This window comes from Perognathus longimembris, chromosome 22 (assembly GCF_023159225.1).
Source record: "Perognathus longimembris pacificus isolate PPM17 chromosome 22, ASM2315922v1, whole genome shotgun sequence".
In the NCBI taxonomy this organism is placed as follows: domain Eukaryota; kingdom Metazoa; phylum Chordata; class Mammalia; order Rodentia; family Heteromyidae; genus Perognathus; species Perognathus longimembris.
This window is the reverse complement of record NC_063182.1, coordinates 30,951,600-30,975,255: the sequence shown is the minus strand read 5'-3', so window position 1 is coordinate 30,975,255 and position 23,656 is coordinate 30,951,600. Positions and strand designations below refer to the sequence as shown.

At 37.1% G+C, this 23,656-nt stretch overlaps 1 pseudogene; it reads right to left on the bottom strand.

Annotated features, from left to right (window-relative positions):
- Positions 1 to 23,087, bottom strand: part of LOC125339959 — a 180,329-nt pseudogene extending 157,242 nt beyond the window's left edge.
- Positions 23,088 to 23,656: the final 569 nt, after the last annotated feature.

Sequence of the window (23,656 nt, the reverse complement as noted above, 5' to 3'; positions counted from 1 at the left end):
CAGTCAAACCTTTGAAATATAAAAATAGAAAAGAATGAAAAGAGCCTTCTTGAGAGATAAAATCATTACTCTTAAGACTTTTAAAGTAGTGCACACGAATATTATTATAAATGGAGCTAAGAGGGAATCTGTGTAAGGAGAAAACAGAATTTACTGATAAAGCATGGAGAAATTTATAAAATTTGGGAAGCAACATAAATGACAGGAACCATTTTCAATTTTGGTGCTTCTTAAACTGAGGGAAAGACTTCTTCTCACTAAGAAAATAGAACACAGAGATTGAAAGCATAAACTTTAGATCAATCTTGCAGAAGTTAAACTTGCAGTTCTACCAGCAATGTCTTAGAATTACTAAAACCATATACTCTGTAGAAGTATATTAAGCCTAAAACATGGATTGTGAAATTATCAGCTTATATTTGCTTGTCATAGCCACAGGCTTTTTAGAAATGTGGCTCCTCTAAGAGCAGATGGATTGCCTCTGTAATTCTAGCTACTCGGGAAATTGAATTTTAAGGATCCTGGTTTGAAACTAATTAGGGTAGGAAAGTCCATGAAACTCTTATCTTCAATTAACCACCAAAATGCCAGAGGTTAAGCTGTGGCTTGAGGTAAAGTAGAAGGCCTGAGTGAAAAAGCTTAATGACACTGCCCAAGCCCTAAGTTCAAGCCCCCGTACTGGCACCAAAAACTTTAAAAAGAATAAATGTGGCTCTCCACTTTTTCTCTCTAATGCAGTAGAGACCAGAGAGCAACACTGAAGTGATTTCAGAATGTGCAGCAATTTTCATGTCTCTCTTGTCAAGTATACATTTTATATTTTATTTTATATTTTATTTTATATTATTTTATATTATTTTATATTTATTTTATATTTTATATATTTTTTATATTTTTATATATATTTTATATTTTATTAGTATATAAAAATTATACAAAATAACAGTTTTTTTTCTGCATGATTCCCATGGCATGTGTTGAGAGAGACAAAGATACAGAAGCACAGAATTTGTAGAGAAAGGACGTATGCAAAAACAGGGCTAAGACAGCTCAGAAGTTAAAAAGATGCTAAGTTTGCACTATGAGTATGAGGCAAAAGTTTCAATTGTCAGTACAGAGAGAGCGGAGGAAGAGAAAGGAAAGAAGAGGAGGAGGATTAATTAATGATCTAGAAGTGCCATCCTATTTAGGCTGTTTTCTCTATAAATTCCAAGGCACAATCAGCTTCAGTGAATTAAGGCGTAAGGATACATAAAGGAACTGGAGTGTATTGTGGTAACCCTGAGTAATAACACATGGAAGAAATAGTTGTTTGATAACCTAAATTGTTTCCAAGATTAAATACCTAGTTGAAATGAGCAGCTATAAATGTATTCTCTACAATACCTCAATACGTATGATTTTCTGTGACAGTGACCAACAGCCAGTACATAGTATGAAGATAAAACTTGCTGATAATTAAGCCATATAAATTCAGGTATCGCAGGGTGCTAGTGGCTGACACCTGTAATGGTAACTACCCAGGAGGCTGAGATCTGAGAATTGTGGTTCAAAGCCAGCCCAGGCAGGAAAATCCATGAGATTTGTCACCAATAAATTACACAGAAAAAAAAAAAAAAACAGAAGTGATGCTATGGCTCATTTGGTAGAGCACTAGCCTTGAGCACAAAGAGTCTTAAGGACAGCACCCAGACTCTGGGTGCAAGCTCTAGGACTGTACAAACAAACAAGAACAACAACAAAATCTGATATAGAGGGCTAGGAATATCGCCTAGAGGTAGAGTGCTTGCCTCGAATACATGAAGCCCTGGGTTCAATTCCTCAGCAACACATATATAGAAAATGGCCAGAAGTGGCGCTGTGGCTCAAGTGGCAGAGTGCTAGCCTTGAGCAAAAGGAAGCCAAGGACAGTGTTCAAGCCCTGAGTCCAAGGCCCACGACTGGCAAAAAAAAAAAAAAAATGTCTGATAAAGAAAAAGTCTTGCAGATACTGTTGAAGATAGTAGGATTAAAAGGATGTCTTGGTTTCAAGGTTAGGTACAGAAGCAAAGGATCCCAGGAAAAAGGCATAGAAGACTTGAGAATCAAATAAATGAAAGTAATACTGAAGATAGAAAAAGTTATACTATCCACTGCCTCTTAAAACCGTATTTTATGTTATAACCTCATTATTCTGCTACCATACCCAGCTAGTATTCAGGAAAGCCTTATTAAATTAAATTTATGCTGAGGTAAATAGTTTAAGGTACTTTTAGAACTGAAGGACAATTCATGTGGTGATTTTTGTTGTAAAGTGCCTTCCTCATCTAGAGATAGCATAAAAAAAAGTCTTAAATCCAAATGAGTAAACCACTCAGAGTAATCGTGAGCACTTAAGCCTTCAATTTCAAGCTAAAACTCAGAGGATGTGATTCAAATACCATGTTTGGGCCAGTGAGATCAATTTTAAAACTCCATGAATCCACCTGTTCCAGGACTATTTTAAGTTAAGTTTGTATTGCACGAAGGAGCTCTCCAAGCACAGTCTCTAATCCAGGCAGTGAAAAAGCAAAACATACTTAATATTCACTTTGTTTATTTTCCACCAAAAAAAATAGATCAGCTACCAAAATTTGACTTCTTTCTAGTAAAGAATCTAGCTCTAGAGAAGCATATGTCGACAATTACTTGTTAAAATATTTACTGGAAAGGAACTCTTACAGATCACTTTATTCAAGCATTTCAATATCCAGAATAAAGTTTAAAGGAGTATACAAAGAAAGTAATCAACTGCACTGTAGCCAAGATCATAGCTCTCTACTAAATTCACTCATCACTAGGAAAAAAATCACTAAACTATTAATAACAAAATTTCTCTTTGACATTATATATACATTACATATACATATCCATATATACATATACATGTACACTATATGTACATATAAATACATATAATATGTGCAAGAGGATGCATGAAATGGCCATGAGTTAAACACAAGCCACTGCTTTCATCTACTGTTTAGCAGAGTACCATGGGTGATAAATACTTTGCATGAATTCACTATTTTTTGTTACAGATGAGCAGCACAAAACTTGAAGTATGCAATTACACATACACACACAAACACACACACATACTACATAGAGAAGAGCAACAAAAAATGTTTAATTCTAAAACAGAAGTTGCTCTCCCTAAATAGTTAGAAAGTGAATATACTTTCTTAACTTCATTTGTTATCTATGATATTTTTACTAAAATGTTCATTAACTATGCTTTCCATTTTATTTATACATATTGCATTTTGTGTGTAGTGCAGTCCCAGTCTCAAGAGGGAAATGAATAATCAGGAGATTGTCTCTTCTCTGTAGAGATTTACTGAGTTGTCTCTAATGTATACTGACAGCTTCTGCATTAAAATTAGAGGAAGGTAGATATCAATATTGTCAAGCTAAAAAATCTCTCTTCTTTCATTTTCATTCTCCTAAAATAAGTCAGGTCCATATTTCTAAATATTTTATTAGAATTGTTCGTTTCTGAAGGTCAAGAGCAAAAGGACTGTACAAAGATTAAAAGATTTCCCAAAAGGTGGCAACTAATTGACAGTCTTCAGACACCAACAAAGATTGGGACCAGAAGTGCAAAGGGCACATTAATTTCCATATTAAAGTTGCAGACATTACTTAACGATACTACAGATCACCAATACATTCTTTCCTTTTCTTTTTTTGCCAGTCCTGGGGCTTGAACTCAGGGCCTGAGCACTGTCCCTGGCTTCTTTTTGCTCAAGGCTAGCACTCTGCCACTTGAGCCACAGCGCCACTACTGGCCGTTTTCTATATATGTGGTGCTGGGGAACTGAACCCAGGGCTTCATGTAAGTGAGGCGAGCACTCTTGCCACTAGGCCATATTCCCAGCCCAACATTCTGTATGAATTACTTGTGTGAGAACAACCAAACTCATTGCAGACAAATTAATGTAAGATTATTTGAAATACCAAGGGAGTTACCAAATGGATGGCTTCATGGAGAAGCAGGATTAGAATCAAAGTAAAGACCAGGCCAGAAATTATGCTTAGGTTCTATAAAACTGAAAACAAAGGAGGTTTGAAATTGCAGAAGATGGAGCTTTTGACAACATTCAGATTTCACGTGTACCTGAAAGTCCCTGGGTATTGTAATGAACACATCCCTCAAGCAGCCCTAAGTCAAAACACAGTACACAATGTTTTTTCATTTCTTTATTGTCAAAGTGTTGTACTGAGGGGTTACAGTTTCATATGTGAGGCAGTGCATACTCCACTTTTCAGAGATGACACAGTCAATTTTGCAAAAGAAAATACAAGTATTAGATAAAAAGAAAATTAGTATATAACAGTCACAATAGAAAAGCTGTGCACCACAATGATTGCTTTTGAAGAAAACATAAAAATGCTATGCTTTAAAAGAGTGTGACTGTTACATGACTATGACTGTCACACATTAAAAAAATGTTGGTGGTGTTTTTCAGTGTCTCCACACCTACATAGCAGAGGGCATGCTGAAAATCTTGAACATACCCCTCCAGCAAGGAGCATTGTTTATGCACACACATGCTACAAACCAAGTGGCTGCATTCATTTGCCTTTCCAGAACCACAGATTGAGCTATACATTTCAGGATGAATGGGTTTCCACAAGCCTAATGTAGAACAAGTGAGTCACTCCTTCATCAAAGAAAGAACAATCACATTCGAAACCATTTAATACATGTAATAGGTTGACAGCAACCTGGAAAGCATCTGACTGCCTAAACACCTGAGAAAATTTGGGAAATTCCAATATGAGAAGCATAAATATTTACAACTAAAAAAAAAAGCAATAATATAGAAGTTTCACACATCTGCATTTGTAAAACTTTCTGGAGAAAAAAATAAACCACCAAAAACAGATTAAAATAGTTTCAATTTAGTATAGGTAATAAGATATTACTTATTGCTACACAGAACTCTAAATTTCACATCGTGGTTGTGGCAATTGTCACATTTTTTGAATCAAACTTTATCTTAAAATAAATACATTTTACATAGTAAGTATATGTTCTTTTATGGGTATTATCTGTTAGAAAAATACAGGTTTTCACTACATATATGTGAATATCAGTGAACAAGTTTGATTAGCTTTTAGAATTTTAAATTATTTTATTTAGGAACGGAAATGGCATTTGAGTACCTTTTCTAAAGGTTATTTCAGAACATTATGAGACATATGACTTTGAAATGTAATTGGAAAGCTTTTTAGTTCAAACAATTTCATGATAATACCAGTGCTCTAGAAGTGCATCATGCATAATTAAAATGAAAGATAAGCCAATATAGAATACAAGAGTAGGTCTGGAAATTTTCCAACATAATCCTGAATATATGAAATACCTTGTTCCAAAGAAATGATACAAAAGCTCATATTGGCTACTTTTGACATTTCGTTCAGGGACAGAAAAAGAAAAGATCATTTTGACTATTAATTCTTGCCCTTATGTTTCCGAAGCCCAAAATTTTAAGCCTCTAATGGAAAATGTGCTGGTACCTGTTGCCTCTCAAATGTGTTTATGAGCTACCATTACATCACCAAATTAGTATAGCTCATCATTGACAGCTAAGCACCAACACAGAATAAGAATATATTTCATGGTTTCCTAAAGAAATATGTTAACTAATTCACAAAATTTGGAATTACATTGAGGGGAAGAGGTTTTCATAAAATATTATCTTAAAATAGATATAATATTTTGGAGAACAACCGTGCTCTTTTTTTTTCTATTTTGTTAGCCACACGTGCAGGACACATATGCAAATGTACAAAACTCCACAAAAATCACAGTCTTTTATAACAGAAGAAACTAGATAGATCAAAAACAATGTGTACAAGTAAAAATAATTACATAGTTTACATATCAGATAAAGTAAATCTGTGTGTCTGTCTGTCTGTCTGTCCATCTGTCTGTTGTTGGCAGACGCATTGCTAGGTTTAAACTCAGGGCCTGGACTCTGTTCCTGAACTATTTTGCTCAAGGCTGTTGCTCTTCCGCTGGAAACAAAGTTCAATTTCTGCCTTTTTTGTTGATGAATTGGAGAAAAGAGTCTCATAGACTTTCCTTCCTGAGCTGGCATCAAAACCACCATTCACAGAATTCAGCCTCCTGAATTGGTAAGATTAAAGGCTTGAGTCACTGTACTCATATTTATAAAAGTCTGTAAATATAAAACTTTTGAAATACCAGATATTCATTGTGAAGTAGTAAATGATTTATTGTGGGTATGGCTTGCTTTGGGTTTTGTTGGGACATTTGTGTTTGTGTATACTTATCAAATATTGTTTTTGAATGTTAAAAATATAGTATTCTTATAACTTTTCTTGAAAACTGTTAGAATAGCAATTATTTTATGCCTCGTAACATCTGTATACACTGTCATATTCTATCTGTTCTACTTATTTAATATCAATCTTCCTATAAGCTAAATATAATTTTTCAGCCAAATGAGTTACCCATAGAGAGCCTGACACTCCCCTTGTATAATCATAATATATGCTATGCCACTAAAGTGCCATTTATTTCATACCGTTATAACTTTCCACTTTTGATGCCATCTCTTCCATTACCATAGCTACTCAACTGCAAATGTCTTACATAATAACAAGAGCGAAAAAGCCAAGATGTTGATGTATTTCCCTACTCCCTCTTCTTATTTACTTATTTTTTTGCCAGACCTTAAACTGTTGGCCCTGTCCTTAAGCTCCTTTTTGTTTTGTTTGTTTTTTTCTTTTGGTGTTTTTGTTTGTTTGTTTGTGGGTTTTTTTGTTTGTTTGTTTGTTTGTTTTTTTGCCTGTCCTAGGCCTTGGACTCAGGGCCTGAGCACTGTCCCTGGCCTCTTCTTGCTCAAGGCTAGCACTCTGCCACTTGAGCCACAGCACCACTTCTGGCCATTTTTTATATATGTGGTGCTGAGGAATCGAACCAAGAGCTTCATGTATATGAGGCAAACACTCTTGCCACTAGGCCATATTCCCAGCCCCTTGGTGTGTTTTTTTTGGCATGCTAAGCAAGCACTCTACTGCTAAGGAACATTCTGGCCCCCTTAAGCTCCATTTTTGCTCAAAGATAGCACTCTACCACTCTACCACTTGAGTTACATCACCACTTCCAGATTTTTCTGTAATTAATTAGAGGTAAGAGTCTCATGGACTTTTCTTCTCCATCTGGCTTCAAACTGCAATCCTCAGATCTCAGCCTCTGAGGAACTAGGACTGTAGGTGTGAGCCACTAGCACCTAGCTTCCTACTTACTCTTTAATATGGAAAAGAACATATCTATCCATCTCCATCTATCTATTGATTTATCTGTCTGTCTATCTATCTATCTATCTGTCTTTCTATCTATCTATGTATCTATCTATCATATATCCCGATTGTATTTGGCAACCTGACAACAATTTTATTTCCAATCTGACAATGATATATGTTGATTTATTTATGTGTATGTAAGTGTGTATACTTTGTACTTTGTGTGTATATGTATACACATATATAGACAGATTTTATATGTATATACACACAAAGACAAATACAGATACACACACACACACACACACCTGAGATAGATGCTCAGTATCTTTTCAGTCTAGCCCCAAATTCCTGAACTCAAGCAGCTTTCCTGCCTCAGCCTACTGAGTCAGTCAGAAAATGTCAGAGCTTCCCTGAAAGTCTACATTCTTTTTTTTTTGCTAGTCCTGGGCCTTGGACTCAGGGCCTGAGCACTGTCCCTGGCTTCTTCCCGCTCAAGGCTAGCACTTCGCCACTTGAGCCACAGCGCCGCTTCTGGCCGTTTTCTGTATATGTGGTGCTGGGGAATCGAACCTAGGGCCTCGTGTATCCGAGGCAGGCACTCTTGCCACTAGGCTATATCCCCAGCCCCTGAAAGTCTACATTCTTAAGCCTCCTCATTTTTGTCTAAAGCTCATCTTTAATTAAAAATAACTGCACAAATTTGTGAATTCTTCAATGTCAGAGTATTTTTCTTATTTATTTACAACTTGCTATTGAACCAAGCACAGTATGCATGGGAAGATGTTTAAGGAAATATGTAATATAGATGTAAATACCAATAAAAATGATAATGACAATAGAAGCATATGGAAAATCATGGACTGAGCTAGACACTGTAGACAGGTTGCCATTTACAATACATGAAGGCCTTTATGGATCTTTTCTGTAAAAGAGGACTGGCTTTGTAGATAAGAGCTTTGTAGTCAGTCTTCAGTTTCGCAGTACCAGCAGCTTGGTAGAAATCAGGCATAGATCAAAAGGTGAAGAGGAAATAATTCCTGCTGTGAGAATTAGAGCTCCTAGTTGAGCCATTCATTTAACAGCAAACGTGTCCTATGTTCCAAAGCCACTGTAATATATGAAGAATAGCACTGAAGCCTGGCACCTGCCTCTAATTCCTGTAACCCTCACTACTCAGGAGACTGTCATCTGAGGGTAGGAAAAACCCTAAGATTTTTGTCTCCAATAAACTACTCAAACAAACCAGAAGTAGAGCTGTGCCTCAAGTGGTAGAGCACTCACCTTCAGCAAAAATAAGCTCAAGAGAAATGCCAGGCCCAGAGTTCAAGCCCCAGGACCTGAAAAAAAAAAAATAAGGTGGGGTCTTAGTGTGTTCCCAGCTGTGAGAGTTCTGTGGGGTTCTGAAATTGCCCTAATTTTATTTCGTCTATATCTTTTACTGAGTCCCATGTCTCTTTCCTCTTTAAGTCCCATTAATTTTGCTTTCCTAAGTAGTGTGTCCTCATATCACATTTTCTGAAAACTATAGAGAAATTCTTTAAACCACGTAAGTCGTGCAACTTCATGATCCAGGCAGGAAACATTGGGTTTATGGAATCATTAGTTGAACTATAACATAAGAACTGTGTCCCTTCACATAGAACGGGCTATTGTGATAGATGGACCACGATGAGTGTTTCCATGAGTCTCTTCCTTCCCAGCCTTTACAACCACTATTGTTTCTAATCAAAAATATAATTTTTCCTGTATGGAAGAGAAGTAACTGGCTTCAGGAGGTACTAGAAAATCAAGTGTTCAGAGCCAACTTCAATGTATAGTATTAGTAAGCCAACATTTCATTTATAAACAGTGAACACTGGGAAGGCATGAACCTTGTTATTGTTATTTTTGTATTCCCATTTCCCAGAACAAACTTAAATTCATTTGTATATAACAGGAATGTGACAAGTATCTGATGAAATAAATAATGAGTTAGACTCATTAGCTCTACTTTTCCACAGAGTAAGGTGGAGCAAAGGCACTTTGGCTGTTCAGGGATTTAAAATGTATAATTTCTGCCACTCTAAAGCCGAGGCACAGAGGATCCGCAGAATCTGCATATCTTGAACTTGAAAAAGTCGCAGTCGACCTCAGAAGTAACCCGGGGATGATCAGTGGATGCTCTCCCTGCCCTCTAAAGCTTGTGTTCAGTTCCCTTGAAAACGAGTCGGAAAATGAAAGAAGAGGCAGGGAGGGACATTGTGAGGTTGCTCGATGATAAGCCAACAACATTATAGAACCAAATTCACGGGATCCTCCCTGAGTGAGTACAGTTCATTTCAGCAGCTAGATAAACGAGTTGTTTCCCAACGTTGATTTCTTTTTGTAAAATGTAAGTGTAAATCTACTATCATCAAAAAGCCAGAAAGTTAAAAATGTATTTCTCAAATTATCCAGCACTTAAATACCAAAGGCAGATAAGATTGATCTGCACTAGGAGAGGGAAGCTTAGGACAAGATCACTTACGAGGAAAGACAACCATACTAGCCCTTCCCATACACACCTCAATACTTTCAGGGTTGCTGCTAATAACTAGGAAAACTTTGAGCCTCTCGCTTATCCCTTCTCATTGTTTGCACCTGATGTCAACTTAGAGCCAGAATGATTTGTTTAAAATAGCTAATTTAGTAGGCACCTCGAGCAGTAATGTGGAATGTATAAACCTAGCCTGCCTAATTTCAAGTGAAATACAAGAGAGAAATGCATAATAATGCAAAGCGACTATAAATCAAAAGCTATTTCATTTTCGAAGGTAGTATAAAAGCCAACCCTGTTTGAAACCATAATTCAGCTGTCATAATCTCTTAGATATACCACTGACCTTCCTTGGAAGTTGCTGCCACATAGAAGTGAACGAATTAGAAGGAGCAACATTCAGTGACATGGCATTACTGAGAGCCAGGCACTTGAAGGTAATTTAGCTTCCTAGAGCAAGTCCTTAACTGCAAGTCACACTTTGCTAGGTTCAAATTCCTCCTGCTATAGGTGGGCATAAAATGACATAAAATGTGTTTCACTATGTAGAAGACACAAAGAAATTCATTGTGTATTCTATGTGTGTGTTTACAGATTTTTTTTCAATCAATATTAAGCTTGATGCTCCAGTGTTTCCAAGGGACAGCTGAAAGATTTTTGTGTTGCAATTCCTGAAGCCACATTGTCTGATTAACTTAAGAATGTATGTTTTCTCTTGGAGTTTTACATTTATTATTAATAAATAGCAGTAGCTAACATGATTGCTTGGCTGCCTAACTCCCCAAAATGAATTATTCTATTAAAGTTGTGACTTTCAGTGTTAAGCCTGAGGTTAAGAAATGGGCTTGAATCTGAAATCATGTTGTTCACAATGTTTATGGTGCCAGGGTTCAGAATAATTCCTTTTGGAAGGAAGGTTGGGGACCAATCTGTTTTTGCAACTTGAGGGAAATTTTAAAAGCAGAAGGAAATGGATGATGTTTGTCAGAATCCGTTTGTAATTTGTTACCAGATTTTCAATGAAGAACTAGTATTGTTCTTCATAAGATGCTTATTTTATCATTATCCACCCTGAGGTATAAAAAGATTACATTGTTACTTTCAGAGCTTTCTAACTAAGTGTGAATGTCTCATGCTTGCACACACAGAGGAAGGTAAGAGTGGGATACTGGGTTTTCTGTCCTGAGCTTCAAAGAGATATCTCAGCACTGCACTACAAAAGAGTGGATTCTAGGTCCAGCCCAGGACTTTTACCAGTGTATATCAGCTAATCGCTAAGAGCTTCCCAGAGATAAGAATGAAATCATTCCATTTACACTTGGAGAATAAATGATTCTTTCAACAGCTTAATTTACCCAATAGGAAAATAAAACATTTTAAGAATTATTTCATTTATCTCCGACAGAAAAACAGAATATCAAATCATTTGTTGCTTTAGAAACTCTACCGATAATTTCCTACGTGAATCCCTGTGTACCTCAATATATTTACTTGTGAGATCTCTATCTTAGATCATTAAAAACTGAAAATGAATAGATTGTAACAAATGCTGAATTTTTAGCTAAACAATGTATGTGAGAATCATTTCTAGTTACCTTGCTAGTCAATAAACAGACCAATAAATACTTTTCAGTTCCATTTATGTGGACAGGCCTCCGTGATACCGTATGAAAACTGTATTTGAAAATAATTCACAGTCCTTAATTTCACAATATTTATAATGGTTTAATTCATGTTTTCAGAGACCTCTACAGACTGATCAGAAACAGTTTTATAATGATATTATAGTAAGCCGAGTCACTTTTAAGGAATCTCAATTTTCAGATTGGCAATTTTTAAAAAATAATGCTATATCAGCTGTGTAGTTTGCTTTTCATAACAGCTCCCCTTCCCACGGCTGGCTGATATCTTCTACATTATTACAGAGAGATGGGCCCAATTAAGAAAATCAATAGTGATGAAATGATTTCCAGGAAACTACTTCCTAGTTGCTAAAGCTGGAAATCTTTCACATCAGTGCTAAACTCGATCATTTATATCATCCCTACCTAGCAATTTTGTTCAGATTATACTCTTAAGAGCCTGTGGTTCCTTCCATCTCTTGCGTTAGATTCACAACAACAACAACAACAATAGTGATTTCTGCCCCTGACATGTTCTCAGGTACTTGTTTTGTTTCCCGTCATATGACCAGGTCTGTAATATTTGACAGAAAGATGCTTATATGGTCATTATGACAGGGAAACAGCATGGCTGAAAGTCTTCTGTGAGCTATCATGGTCTGACATGACAGTGATATTTGTCATTGCTACCCACAATGCTTTATTAGAACTGGCCACCCAGTTATACGGGTGTGAAGTAGGTTCTACCAGTGTTCCCAAAGGAAGAAGAGGAATGGGCCTAATGGTCACTAGCAGTGTCTACAATACACAGCATGATTTCCATATTTTCTTAGCATCATTAGTTGCACAACTGGGGTTGCTTTTGACATGTCCACAGATGCATGCAATGTATCTTGACCACTCTTAGTTCCTTCTTCCTCTATCACTTTCCCTCATTATTTCTTTTCTTTGTAAGCAATCTCAACCAACTTTGTTTCTCCTTGTCATAGATATAAAATGTTCACACTTTAAACTCTCCCTTGGTCTTCTTGCTTTCTTCTAGTACTTCATCCTAGACAAGGTCTATTTTACACGGTCTATTTCTTTCTCTCTCTTTTTTTGAGGGCATGTCTACATGGCAATTTTTAGAGAAAAACAAGCTCCATTTTCCTTTAAGATAAAGGTGTTCAAAGTTTCTTATTTCAAAATTCTTTATGCTTTTAAAAATTAGGGTGGGCCCTAAAATTTGTAATTTATATTATCAGTTCGAATTTAGCATTTGTGGAAATCTTGAAATGTAGTACGGTGATATAATACTCGTACTCCAATGGTAGGACACTCTCTTAGTAGGTATGAGGCCCTGGATTTAAATCCCCAGACACACTGTACACCACACACACACACACACACACACACACACACGTGCGCACACACACACAAACTTGCACACACACATACATATGTGTGTGTAGGTATGATATATAAAACAGAACTTTTAAATATACTCAAATTATCAGGAAAGACTAATAACTATCATACCTTAATATAGCATGATTTAAAGGAAAAATAACATTTTGAAAATTAAGCAAAAAATAATTAGATGACTGCCATTCTTTTATGTTTCCAGAAATCTCTTTCGTATCATTAGTAGATAGAGAACAGTGATACTCACATGTCTTTTTCTACATTCCTTTTGTTGTGGTTTTTTTTTTTTTTGTGCGTTTTTTTGCCATTCCTGGGGCTTGAACTCAGGGCCTACACTGGCTCTGGCTTCTTTTTGCTTAAGGCTAGCACTCTGCCACTTGAGCCACAACGCCACTCCCAGCTTTTTCTATACATGTGGTACTGAGGAATCGAACCCAGGGCTTCATGTATATGAGACAAGCACTTTACCTCTAGACTGTATCCCCAGCCCCCCATCTGTTGTGTTGGCACTGCTTAAACTCCAGTTAAACTGTACACTGTATCCATGACAGAATAAACGTGATCAAGGAAGGCTGACGCAGCTTTGGTATCATTATAAACATTTTTTTAACTCATCTATCTGATCTCAGGAAACACCAATGATCACTCAGAAACTGAGAAACATACGTAGGTGAAATATTTGCCAACTACATAGCCTTGTATTTTATTTTATTTTAGCTCTGAAAACTTTTATTTGTCAGACCATTATACTTTGATTGAAAGTACTCAGTGCTTCAATCCGGGGATAAACTTGTCACTGGTTTTCCCAGAAACTATCTATGAAGAATGTCCCCATTCTCAGAAATAATAGTATTGTTTTCTTCTGCTGATGTGTCTTTGCAGCTTTCTTGGGAAATCGGTCATTTTCTGATCAGTAGATGAATCGGCACATTGCTTCCGTGTCCTCTTTTATTCACCTTCTTTAACCCTCAGGACCCTAACGCTCATAAATACAGGTTTCTATCCTGAGTGTATTGTCTTAGTTCTTGTGGAATACTCTCTTGATTTAAATCCCTGCTATCACAAGGACTCGGGAGCTCTAAATTGACACAGTACTCTTTATTTTTTCTTACTTAAAACATTAAAATCAGAAAATGGTTATTATGCAACCCCAGTATATATAAAAGATCCTACATTTGTATAGATACAGCTTGAACTACAGACTATATTTGAGTGAAGAATATAATAGAAAAAATCAGGGCATTAAAAACAGAAGTGCAGAGCTGGGAATATGGCCTAGTGGTAAAGTGCTCGTCTCATATACATGAAGTTCTGGGTTCGATTCCTCAGCACCACATACATATAAAAAAAGCCAGAAGTGGGGCGGGGAATATGGCCTAGTGGCAAGAGTGCTTGCCTCCTACACATGAAGCTCTCGGTTCGATTCCCAGCACCACATATATGGAAAACGGCCAGAAGGGGCGCTGTGGTTCAGTTGGCAGGGTGCTAGCCTTGAGCGGGAAGAAGCCAGGGATGGTGCTCAGGCCCTGAGTCCAAGGCCCAGGACTGGCCAAAAAAAAAAAAAAAAAGCCAGAAGTGGCGCTGTGGCTCAAGTGGCAGAGTGCTAGCCTTGAGCAAAAAGAAGCCAGTGACAGTGCTCAGGCCCTGAGTTCAAGCCCCAGGACTGGCCAAAAACAAACAAACAAACAAACAAAAAACAAATAAAAACAGAAGTGCTTTAAGATAGCTGTAAAATTTACGTAAAAGGAAAACTACTCTTGTTATTGTTTTCCATCCATATATATATACACACACTTATATATATATATACATATATATATTTATATATGGTAGCATAAACTCTAAGAGACCTGATTTCTCAAAGAATTTAAGAATCTGAAAATTCATTTTCTTCTTAAAAAAAACATGTTTTCTTGCAAGAAGGTATTTCATAGTTTGTGGTCACTAAGTTCATCTTTACTGCTAAGAATAGTAGAGGTTCAGTACTCAACAGAATAATAAAATGAAGTCAAATAACCTTCTAAAATCAGAATCAGCTGAGCTGTTACCACCTCCCTCAACATCTTTTTATTTTACTACAAACATGAATTCTCCTACCATGGACAATTCATAACTGGAAGTAGAAGATATGTTTTATGGTTTATTCAAGAGTTTATTAGTTCATTCATTAGTTTATAATCTACTTTATTTGCAGAAAGAAATTGTTTATTGGGTGTCTGTTTGGAGAGAGACTCCAATGGAACTTGACCATTAATCTCAATAGTTACTGTCATGTGTCTACTTTACAGGACAGGTAAGGCTTGAGGGGACACAGAGATGTTAAGATGCCAACCAAATAGAAACCCTGCCTACGTCTGGCTAGATTCAAATGTGATATCTGCAAATAATATTATTCAACTTCTTCAGAGTTTCAGTTTCGAAACTGGATAAATAGTCTGCCGGTGAGGGAACTCACAGTGGAAAGAGAAGCAAAACCAATGATCTAGTAAAAGCCTGAATGTGGAGGCGGGAAGACTATGTCATGTAAGAAGAAGAAAAAAGATGAATATTGAAAAGGAGTTCAGCAATTTCTTCAAACCCATTCCCTTCTTTCAATCTCAATTTTCCAGTGTGTAAAACAGGACCAACTGAAGTCTGGAACTCTTTTGGCAGTGGCTCAGTGATTTGACTCACCATCCTTCCTTTCTTCACTCTCTCTGGATGGGGATTCTTGAACATTCCAAGACTGGCAAAGGAACTGTCAAACAGGTTACTGACAGCACTTCAGAAATGGCATCTCCCATGGGCTGAGGATATGGCCTAGTGGTAGAGTGCTTGCCTCCCATACATGAAGCCCTGGGTTCAATTCCCCAGCACCACATATACAGAAAACAGCCAGAAGGGGCGCTGTGGCTCAAGTGGCAGAGTGCTAGCCTTGAGCAAAAAGAAGCCAGGGACAGTGCTCAAGCCCTGAGTTCAAGCCCCAGGACTGGAAAAAAAAAAAAAAGAAAAAAAAAAAAGAAACAGCATCTCCGGTCCCCCACTGTTCACATGAAAGGCATTCACTATACCACAAGGACTGTGGCCTAGCAAGGAGCCCATACATGACCATAGAAGACAAGTGTGATCCAGGCTGAGCCTGCTGGTCCTGCCTCTTACTGGAGCATCAGCTATACGGAATTGTTTTCAGCTGCTTGTCTGTACTAGGGTACTCAGGATCCTTTGGCTTCAGTTTCTGCCATTGTTGTAGTAGGTCAGGTCCCAACATTGTTCATAAATTTGGCCATCTACAAATGATTTCAAATTATCATGTCTTGGTCACTTGGTTCAGCACTGACCAGACTAATCTCAGCATAAAGAAGATCTCAAAACATATTAACATATTTTGCCTGAAGTCTTAACTGCAATATTTAAAACATGACTTTTTTGGTTTCCCTTTGTTGCTCATGGGACATGAACTCAGGGCCTGGAAGCTGTCCTTGAGCTCTTCTGCTCAAGGCTAAGGCTCTACCACTTTCAGCCACAGCCTTACTTCTGGTTTTCTGGTACTTAATTGAAGATTAGAGCCTCAAGGGGACTTTTCTACCTGACTGGCTTTGAACTGTGATCCTCAAATCTCAGCACTCTGAGTAGTTAAGAGTATAGGAGTAAGCCACTGGCGTTCGGCAGATATATGATTTTTAAGGACTATAATTACAACCAGCTTTACAGATTAAGTTCTTGATAAGATTCTCAACTTTCAATAAAATAATACTAAAAGTTCTTTTAGCCAGAATATCATTTATGACAGTCACAATAAAACAATTACTTTACCTGCCTTGTATTTATGCTGGAAGAGCAAGGTACACTACTGAAAAATAATGAAACATTAAAAAAAAAAAGATGAGCCATACAAATGAGAAAGCAATGTCTTTTGAAATATTAGAGATGTAAAAGGAATCAGACATTTCATCAGGAGGATTAAAAACAGTTTCCGAAATAATTTTCAACTACACTAAACTACTCGAATTTACTAAACGGTCCTGAAATGGGAGGAATAATTGTGGCTAAGCAAGGCAGGTTCAGAAAGGAAGGGCTGTAATTAGGGAGCCAAAATGCCAAAAGTATGTCTTCTTCACATTCAAACAGTCTCATGACTGAAGTTGAAAATGGAAAAAAAAAAATCCAATGGAGTGTATTTACTAAGTAAATAGTTCCAAGAAAATGATCCTAACTTCGTCAAATCTGAAAATTAATTTGGAGAATAATTGAAGATGAAATATAAAGGAAGTTTGCCTTTAAAAAATAAAATAGATTTGAATATTCTTTCTCACATAATTAACTACATAATACATGCAGCCACTGATATCTTACTTTGTTACATACACACCTGCGTGTAGTAAAGTCCATGATCATGTCCTATAAGAAGCATTTCCTTAACCGCAGGAAATATTCTTTATTTCATTGGAAACATTATTTCATAGCAAATATTCTGCTATTATCTCTACTTGGTGACAGTGCAGGGTATTGCCAAATTATTGTATCCTTGTTTCTAAATGCTTCTATATTTGTATATAAGATTAGGTTTGCTGATATCTGTAACTAGTAAATATTATTGTATCATTTTCTAATCTTCAATTGATCTTTCCAATCAGACAATGCTCATGGAAAGCTTGTCTGAATATAAAGCTTTTTTTTTGTCCATGAAGTTGGTGCCTCCCTAGAAGCAGTCATTTGGATAGTGGTGACAAAGTATGCTTGTTTGACTTAAATTACATCATTTCTGACACAGTTCAAATCCTTAGGAACCTATCTATGCCCAATTCAAACAAATATACACTCAAATAAGAAAAGTAGAATGAAGTCCTGCTGTCATGCATTTCACTTAATAGTTGCTTTGCTGATGTATCTGCGAAGACTATTTGGAAGGACAGTATGCATTTTCCTGTGATGTCAAAGTGTCAATTCAAAATCCATCTATTTTAGCAGAAAAATAATACTTTGTCATAAATCTGAGCTAACAGCCAGTATTCTACCTGGCACCCAGAGGAGATTGAGAAAAATCCTCTATTGTCCCAGCACAATATTAGTTATTATTTATAAGGACTCGTGGAAAAAATTGTCTGACATTCATATAGTTTCCTTAAAAGAAATAGTTCCCGTTCCCAACAGTGCTTAAAACATACCCAAAGCAGCTACAGGCATGGTTATTTACCTTGATATTGAATTTTTTTTCTAAAGATTGTCATTTTAAAGAAAAGATGCTAAATATTGATAATGTATGGTTGGTTCCACAGTTTTCATGCCAAAAAGCAAGAGAAACCAGAAGTCAAAGAAAACCTTTCTCCTACTGTTCTGTAAATACATTTCTTTCAAACGTAAAGTAAGTGTCTCTCAAGTCTGTAGTCCATGAAATTTTAAGACTGAAAGACTATCAGGTCTATCTTGCTAAATTAGTACCAATTTACTTTAATTTAAAGTTGTGTACTATTCTATAAGGAAGCACAAGCTGAGACACTCTTTACTTGCCTCGTGACATTTATGTATATGTATTGCTTCCGCTGTGCAGGTACAGCAAACATCTTCTGAAAGGACCATGCAAGTTTCTGGCTAACATGAGGGGAACAAACCCTATGGAGGGGGCTTGGTAGGCCGGTAGAGACTCATTATTTCAGAATTCCCCACCAAACTTACGGAGATGGCCAGGAAGATCCCTTCATTTTTTAATATACACAAATCTATGGTTCTAGTTATATTTTATCTGAGATATGGTAAAAAAATGTTATCAATAATTCTGTGAAAGGCAGACTTAACCAGAAAAGTGTATTTAACCAGATTTAACCACAGGGGTGTAATGATTCTCAAACTAGATGTTCTTGAACGAATTTGGGTATCTGGACATTGTAGTAAAGAACATAAAACGTGCAGTGATGATAATCAAGAATCTCTAGAAAGGTCAGTCTCATCGGGCCATATACCAACTTACGTAAAATGGAAATATCAGCTAATTTCATTCATTTACTTGTTTAATTCCAGAGATTTGTAAACTCCATATATCATGAGCTAAATTGATGTCCATGAATAAAATGGATAAGGTCACTACATCAATGAAGCTTGAAGCCAATAAAGAAAGACTCAGGTCACACACACGCACGCACACACACACACACACACACACACACACACACAATTTCAGTATCAATTGTAGAAAGTTAAAGGTAAGCATTGAACAAAGAAAATTAACTTTCACAGTCTAATTCGGGACCAAAAGAGCAATTTCCAAAAAGGCACTGGATCAGGAAAGAATAGGTCAAGTATGAGATACCAAAACAAACATGTATTTGTAATATAGAGCGACATGAAAGATAAACAGAATTGGCAAGAAGTCAGACCGGGTAAGACTTTCAAACGGTATTGAGAATTTAAGGTTTTGCTTTTAGAACAAGAAAAAATTTCAAAAGATTTTGAAAAAGGAGTGACATAATTATCCCTGAGGTTGATTCTTACAGAAAATTCTATAGGAATATGTTTCCTAAAATTGAAGTAAATCAAGCTATCTTACTATACAGCTTATGAATTGACATAAGCTCAAAACTCAGACTGATAAAGTATTATGGCTACATTAAATGTCTTTTAGCTCATTAGTCCAAATATTTTAGTTGCCAATGCTGTAGTATTGCAAATCAGAGTGGGTGAGTCATTTCTAGGTAGAATTTGATCTCAGGGAAGATTTGATGAATTCAGATTATTCCTTAGAATCCTTCTAATAATTCCATTCCTATCCACTTTTTCTCTCTTTCCTACTAAAGCATAATTTACATTCCCCAAAGTTACTTGTATTGTTTATCACCGAACCCAAACCTGGTCTTTTCCATATTGTATATTACCCATCTTACACAGTGACACATTGTCCTTGGGGAGATGGTAAAACTTTCTGATGATAACCTTATCCCATAATAACCCAAACCATGTATGTGCTACATATTCCAGTCTAGTATACCTTTTAAAATTATAACCACAAATAGGATTTGACTTTTATTAATATCCACTTCAACAACAGCACCTATTTCCAAACAAAGTAATGGCTAGTTTTTCAAATTATATTGATGGACGATTCAGTTTAAGTCCACTTTTCTTCTGAAGGCAAAAGGAAAAATGACTTTGGAAATGTTAGTCCTTACAAATTTTTGGAAGAATAACACAGCACACATAAAAAATGCTAATGCTGAAAAACTAAATTTCATTGAAGGAGAATGGCATCTTTCAAACAATTTTATATGATGTAATTTCAACTGTACAGATTTCTGGGAAAATAGTTATTAAATTTCATTTTTCATAATTTCTCAAAATTGTAAATATATGTTTTAATGTATATGTATGTGTGTCTCTCTACATATATATGTTCACTAAAAACAATGTGACCTGAACTTTGTTGCTAGTCCATTCATATATATGAAATGTACGTTTGAAGTTTTTAATCACTTACAACTTCTGGAAAACTTAAAAAATGATTATATTTGATTATAGATGAGCATTGTTGAAACTGGATTATATGCCCAAACTAGAGTTCACCGTCCCATGAATGACTGGTCAAATCTTTCAATGACTGGTCAAACACGGAAGATTTGATCAGTCATTTGTGGGACTTGAGAACCCTAACCCGGCAGGATGAACCAATGTTTCATGAATACTCCTGGTTTGGGAAAGTATAATCAATTTTATGTATCCCAGAAATAAAAAAGTTCAAAAAAAATTTCTAGAATTTTCCATTTGCCAAGATGTTAGTAATGGTGTACGAAGATTCTAGGCATGAATAGTGCTCTTCCTGTGAAAATAAAATCAATGTTACATAGCTAAAAATAAATAAAACTCATGATTCATCGTAGAAATTTTCCATAGACTTCAAAAGATTTATAGAGTAATTTCAGTGAGAGTCTGTTCCAGTTCTGAGGTAGTAGTCACAGGAAATACTTTGGACTCATTCTTGTTGTCTTTTGGATGGTTCTGTGTAGTACTTAGAGCCTCTTTTGCTGTTATGCTCAGTCTAATTTCTCCCTCATTAACATTGCTTTCTGTTGTTGTAATTTTGTATTTCTTCAATTTCTACTTTGGATTTTTCTATTCAGTTTCTATATAGAAAAATTGGCTCTTGCATCTTCTGTTTTTCCTTGGTCTATTTTGAGCCTTTATAACCATTCCCCATACCCATGACTGTCCCAAGTGTCATTTCTCTTATGTCATCTCATTTGGTGGACAGTGTCTTGTTCACTTTTTCCTGTAGATATGCTCTGTTAAAGAAACTGGCTTGCATACACTCTATTCCTTAGCAGTTCTATCATTGTCAGTTTTCTCATACAATGACTCCTGTATGTCAGTACCTGGCACCTCCGTTAGTTTAAAATGCAAGGAGATGTTGGTCACTGGTTCATCAACTCCCCCTGAAACCTTCCTTTGAGCTCTGTAGTTGGCTTCACATTGCTTGATGGATATTTTCTTCTTTCTACCTTCTTAAAATCTTATTTGGGTGGTTCATTGTTTAGTTCTACATCGCTCATCACTTGTGACTGAATGTTCTAGAAAGGATGTGTTATGGCCTTCCATGGGTCCGTCATGTAACTCTTTCCTGTTTTGTTGCAGCTGTTCTTGACATTTTTGAGTTTTGCTTGAACAGATATTGTTCTTGCTGCCTACTCTGTCTTACTAATTTATCTTTTAACCTGGGCAGTTTCTGTGGTTTGTAAGCATTTATTTTTGTCTCTATTATTTGGTGATTGTGTGTTACTTCTGGAGGCCTCACTAAGTACATCCTTCGGATCCATGTATTCACATAGATTGCTTGTTCACCTGAACTGACGTTTAAGGCATGTGGACTAGCATGAGGCCTTGGACATTTACTCCCACTGTATCCAGTTTTGGTGAATTCTTGCAGTTTTTCCACTTAGGGATGGATATGACTGAGATCGGTGCCTGTATTTCCAAGACCACACAAGGTCTCGTACCTGCCTTTATCAGCTCTCTGCCATTTTAGTTCTTCAGGATTAACCCTGGTAGGTAGAAGTGTAACTCATCCACCGTGTTGGTGGACCATTTTTGTTGAGTTTTCCGTAAGAGGTCTAATTTGTTTTCAAATTACCCATGGAAGCCAAAAGTCCAAAAGGCTTGGTCTGGGGAATGATGAGATATACAGTTTCTGTGTCTATTGAGGGGCTGGCAAGCTTAACCTCTTGGAATTAGCCCTAGCAGGTAGAGGCCCAGTGGCTCAGCCAGCTACTTTGGGGAGGCTGACAGTCTGATCTACTCTCAGGGGCCTCCCCCAGTTCAGTGTCCTCTGCTGAACTAGTTGCCATTGTCTGATTTTCAACAGCTGTGGCCTCATCTAATTGGGGGCTATCAGTTTTCTTTGGCAGCCTGGGGTCTAGAGGTTCCTCCTCTTGCTTTTTGGAGTTTTGTGGCTCTGTACAGTATTGGTGAAGAGGCAGACATGCACAGGTTCAGCTTCTTGGCTGTATTGCTAGCAGCCAGGTATTTGTGGGTGGATCCTCTGAGGTTTGGGGGACAGGTCAATCCTTATTCTGTTAGTGATCTTTGAGGAGAACCTTCCTAATTTAACATCATCTGCTGATGAACTCACCTTTGCAATGGTGTTTCAAGCAGCTTTGCCTTCAAAGCATTGAGAGTACACAGGTGGTTGGGTTTTGTTTTCTCAAGAGGGAATGTAACATTTTTAAACCTTGCCTATCTGGTATTTGTGTGTTCAAGGTAACAGACATCAAGAATGTCCTGCCTTGTTTTACTTCTTTTCCCACAGAATGAATCATGACTGTGAATTCAGCATAGTTGCCCATCAATGTGCAATGCTTTGCTGTTTAGGGTAAAGAGTGGCCTGGAACAGTTTCATATCCTCTGCTGTCTTCTTACACCTGGCAGCAGGAGGTCCACTAGCTTTTGAGGGACTCGAGTCAAATTGTACAGTCTTTTCTAACCTTTGAGGGCAACTTGCCATTGCCTGGTTCAGTCTCTTTGGCTGCTGACCATTTCCTGGCAGCCAAATTACCAATGTCTCTGCCTGTAAGGAATTGGCCACTGAAAGTGTCTGTGATACTCTTGATGGTCAAAGCAGGCCTGTGTGATTTAACTTCATCAACAGCAGATTTGGCCTTGGCAGACTGGAGTTGTGCTGATAGTTCTCCTTCATGACAAATGGGAGCCACAGGAGATGGTGAAGGTCTTGGGTTTCCTCCCCTCACGTGGGACACCGCGGTACAGGGGTATTCAAGGCCCTGCATAGTTGACTTCCTGATCCTCAACAGAAGTTATCTCTGCAGATGGCCGGTTGGTGGTGGCTTGGTCTTCTGCTATCTGCCCTTCGGGGCATTCTGATCCTCCCCCACACAGGGGAAAAGCCTTATTCTTCCCACATCCTACCTTTAAGGTTGACTTCTAACTACAAAACTCCTAAATTCACAGCTTCCAAGTCTTAGTGTTGAGCTGTGGTGTGCTCTTGGAATTGTTTGGAACTGCTCTTGGAAAGACTTTGTCTTTATACTTTATGTACACTTTAATGGTTTTCGATCCTACTGATGAAAGTTACTTCTCTTGTTTGGCTATCTGGACACTGTGTTGGGATTCTTTCACAAGTAAAATTTAAAGTGTACATAAAGTATAAAGACACAGTCTTTCCAAGAGCTGGAGAGAAAATACCGGGGGAACATCCAGGATCCTACTTGCTGGGCAAAATTAAGACGCTCCCCTATCTTACCTTTCCTTTCATTGGTCCTCAGGGTGCGTTGGCTCTTGGTTTCTTAATCCTACTCCTATAGCTGAGGTCATGGTGTCAGTAAGCTCAATGAGGGAC